The 4,293-nt window shown below is 60.5% G+C and overlaps 2 pseudogenes; one reads left to right on the top strand and one right to left on the bottom strand.

Annotated features, from left to right (window-relative positions):
• The first annotated feature begins 310 nt into the window (after positions 1–310).
• On the top strand, positions 311–1,620 carry LOC148163836 (transcription initiation factor TFIID subunit 4 pseudogene; annotated as a pseudogene).
• Positions 1,621–2,544: 924 nt separating this feature from the next.
• Positions 2,545–3,173, bottom strand: LOC148163835 (serpin A3-6 pseudogene; annotated as a pseudogene).
• Between the last annotated feature and the right edge of the window lie 1,120 nt (positions 3,174–4,293).

Genomic DNA, 4,293 nt, shown 5'->3' with positions numbered 1-4,293 from the left:
GGCTAGAGAGTAAGGTGCTGCTTTATTCCTCCCACCCCTTGTTCCTGAAATCCTTTGGGAGCAAAATAGGGCCGCCTAGTGGAGGGGCAGCTGCTCACACCAAGCCCTGTTTATACTGCAGATGCATTCCCAAGTGGAGGCCATAAAAACGAGGATGGACAAAGCAGTGGATCAAGTCAGTGGTATAGAAGATAAAATTATGGAAACGAATGAAGCAGAAAGAAGAAGGAAATAAAGGTGATGGACCACGAAGGTAGACTTCGGGAAATCAGTGACTTATTAAAACATAATAACGGGCCGAGGAGGGAAGATGGCGGCGGGCTCGGATCCGCTGGGCGAGGTCTTCTTCAACAGCGAGGCGGACGGGAAAGTGGTGAGCGACCTGGTGGGCTCGCTCGAGTCGCAGCTGGCGGCCAGCGCGGCCCACCACCACCACCTCGCGCCCCGCGCGCCCGAGGCGCGGGCCGCGGCCGCCGGCGCGCTCGGGAACCGTGTCGGAGCCGGAGCGGCCGTGCCGGCCGAGGGCGCGCCCGCAGCGGCGCCGGAGCCGCCCCCCGCAGGGCCCGCCGCGAAGCTGAACGCACTCGAGGCCGGCGCGGGCGCGGGGGCCGGGCCCGGGCCCGGGGCCTGCGCGCCGGGGGCCACGGCCGCGCCCGCCGCCCAGCCCACCGCCCGCAACGGCCCGCCCGGCGGCCCCGGCGCCGCGCAAACTTTGAATGGGAGCGCCGCGCTGGGGACCTCGCTCCGCGCCGCCGCCGCACCTGCTGTCAGCCTGCTCCACAACGGGCCCGCGCCCGCGCCGCCGCCCGCGCCTGCCGCCGCCGCCGCCACTGTCATCCAGACGCCGCCCTTCCTCGGCGCCCCCTCCGCGCCCGCGCCCCGCGCCCCCTCGCCACCCGCGCCCCCTGCGCCCGCCGCGCCCCCCGCGCCCCCTGCCGCCGCCGCCGCCGCCGCCTGCCGCCGCCAGCCTCGCCCGGCCGCCCGGCCCCCCGGCCGGAGCCCCGGCGGCCGCGCAGAACGGGGGCAGCGCCGCGCCCGCGCCCGCCCTCGCGCCCGCCCCGGCCCTCGCCCCGCCCCGGCCCCCGCGCCCGCCCCGCCTCCCGCCGCCAACAGTCAGCCGGGGCCCGCCGCCGCCGCCGCCGCGCCCGCGCAGGTGGCCAAGGCCGACTCGCCCAAGACGGCGGTGCAGCCGGCGCCCGCGCCCCCGCAGGCCCTGGCCCGGCCGGCGCGGGGGCCGGCATGATCCTCGGGCCAACTATGCAAGGGGCGCTGCCCGCCGCCGCCGCCGCTGGACTGCCGCCGCCGCCGTCGCCGCCGGCCCCTGGCACCCCCACCGGGCTGCCCAAGGGCTCGGCCAGCGCGGGGCCCCAGAGCCTGCCCAGGACGCCCTCGGCCACCACCGGCGGGATCCGGGTCACGCTGACGCCCACGGTCCTCGCCCCCCGCCTGCCGCAGCCGCCTCAGAACCCGACCAACATCCAGAACTTCCAGCTGCCCCCAGGGGTCGGGCCCAGGCTCGGCGGTCCCAGGCAGCTCCGGTGTTGGAACCCCCAGACAGTTCACACGACGAAGGATCACGCGGGTCAACCTCAGGGACCTCATATTTTGTTTAGAGAATGAGCGTGAGACAAGCCATTCACTGCTGCTCTACAAAGCATTCCTTAAGTAGCACAGGGCGGGCGCGGCATCGCGGATGGAGACGCCTGGGACGTTTTTATATATTTGCAGATTACGCCTTTTGTAACAAGCAAATGGGATATTGTTTAAAAAACAGCCACCTCTTTACAACGGAACAGTTTTTTATTCCTGTTTCTAAGTCAACTCTTCAGTATGGAAGAAAACACGTTTCTGTAACAGAGAACACAGAGGCCCGTGGGCACTCTGAACGGACAATTAACTCTTAACTCATCTTTGATTGAGTGGCCTTCTTGCCAAACAAGCCATATATAAAAAAAGATGGAATCGTTTAGCAAATAATTAGCTGCCCTCTGTCACCTCGTAGCGGTTTCTACATTATTTGTGCATTTTGGTTTATTCAGCCCAACTTACTGCGTAGGTGTGTGTCTACAGCAATGACCTCATTTCATTTATTTTATTTTTGTATTAGTCAGTTGGCAAAGCAAACTGATTTTTTAGACTATTTATGTCCCCGTCTCCTCCCTCGCCAGAGTCCCCGAGGAGCACGGAGCTCATCGCGCGCTCGCCCGGAGCGTGGTCACCTTTCTGCTCAGGAGAGGCCACGCAGCGGCTCCTTCCGGACGTGCGGTCGGCATCTGTACAGACGCGTTTTCTTTGCTGTAGTTTGTAAAGCCGTAAAGTTAAAAGAAATGAAAACCTTTTCAGCATAAATATATTTTACTTGCACTGTGTTTTTTAGCTAAAAGTGGAAACTTAGATGAAATAAAAATCAAAGTTGAGAATCATCATCAAAAAAAAAAAAAACATAATAACATTCTCATTATGGGGTCCCACAACATGAAGAGAGAGCAAAAGGAGCAGAATGATTATTTGAACAAATTATACTCCTTCCAAACCCCAAACCAGTTACTCACCTTTAAGGAAGATGTAATTCACCGGGACCATGGCTGTGTTCAGGTCAAGGTCCTTGACCAAATCTAGTTTTCCCCTGGGTCCGAATCTTCACATAGTCATTGATGAGCTTTTGGGCGGCAGCGGAGTCCTGGAAGCTGGTGGAGAAGGCCTCAGAGGTGTATAGGACCCTGGCATCTTCCTCAGCTGCTCGCTGATGAACATGGCACTGCCCACGCTCAGCTGCAGCTCGTTGCTGGGTTGGCAGAGGGTTTGCAGGAGGTGCTGGACACCCCGGTAGATTTCGGTGTCAGGGGTCTCTGTGAGGTTGAACTCGAGGCCTTCAAGGATCTCCGTCAGGGTGGTGCTTTGGGCCGCCAGGGATAGGAAGGGCAAGGCGCTGGAGACACTCAGCGGGGAGATGACATTCTTATTGGGCGTCTTTGAAGCCAACTGCTTATAGAGGCTGAGGGTGAAGTCGGTGTTGCTGGAGGCTAATCCGAGTTGTCCACAGGTGTCTCATTGTGTAGGTCCTCCTGGGTGACATTCTGCGGGTCAAGCACGCCCCCCGGGATGCAGTGGACAGTGGGGCAGAGCCCAGCCACCAGGAGCCCCAGAGCCAAGAGGGTCGACATTCCCTCTGTCCTCAACTCTGAAAAACAAAGCCCTTTCAGTGTTGGCGGGCCAGATGGTGCCCCCTTGCCTCCCACTGCCACCCCCATGTGGCCTGTGTTCCAGTCTCTGCTTCTGTTAGTTTCGTGACTTTCTTGGGCAGGCACGCTCGTGGGCACCCAACGTGCATGATTACAGTACACTTGAGATAAGTACTGCAGTTGTTGCCATTTTCCCCAGTGGAGGAACCTGGCATGGAGTGGTAAGGGGCTCGCCCACAGTCATCAGGCGGGTGGGGGAGCAGGGAGAGGAGTCCCCTTAGCCTGGCTCCAGACTTCTGGTAGGGAGAAAGCAGTGTGGGCTTCAGAGCCGCAGAGACCTGGACTGGGATTTCCTTTGGGCTACTTGTCCTGCTGTGTGGTGACAAGCAAGTGACTGACCCTCTCTGAGCCTCCATTCCCATCTCTGTACAACACACTGAGTAAGCTCAAGGGAGAGAAACCATGAAGGTGCCGGGCTCATAAGGGATGTTGCAGAGGCGGCTCTCCTCCCATACGCCACCCGCTCTCTGAAACCACCTGCCAGGCCAGAGCTGCGACTCCACGGGGGGAGGGGATGGAGCTATTGCAGGAACGACAGGAGGGAGGGGCAGCCAACAGGGTTACTGACCTTCAGCCCCTGCCTACTAGGGGCCCAGAGTTCAGAATAGAAAAGGTCAGTTTCAGAGGTGGGAGGGGAAGGTGAGGAGGGGAGGTGGGGAGAGGTCGTGGGGAAGGGAGGGCAGTTGAGCTGCTTCCCATCGAGAGGCCAGTGGACACCCCTTCAGACCAGCCTCAGCAGCTGAATTGCCTCAACTGTCTGTTTACTCTTGGGTTAATCAACCCTTTCTTTGGAAGAGTTAAACATCCCACCCCACCCCCCCCACCTCCGAATTATTTCTGGGGAGAAAGAACTTTGTTTGAGCAAGTTGGCAGGCTGGCTCTGTTTCTGAGCAGCCTGTCTTTTCAGTTGCTGGACAAACACTGCCTGCCTGTCTGTTTGGCTGGGGTCCCCGGAGGGGAGAAGAGCTGAGGGACCATTCCCCTTGGAGACCCCATGGGCTCTGCCCAGAGGGACCCCCTCCATCATTTCCATCTGCACCTCCCCGTGAAA

Source organism: Eumetopias jubatus, unplaced genomic scaffold, assembly GCF_037043125.1.
Source record: "Eumetopias jubatus isolate StellerSeaLion01/CBP00866 unplaced genomic scaffold, mEumJub1_p1.0 scaffold_7, whole genome shotgun sequence".
NCBI lineage: Eukaryota > Metazoa > Chordata > Mammalia > Carnivora > Otariidae > Eumetopias > Eumetopias jubatus.
The sequence above is the reverse complement of the archived record's forward strand: the minus strand, read 5'-3'. Positions and strand labels throughout refer to the sequence as shown.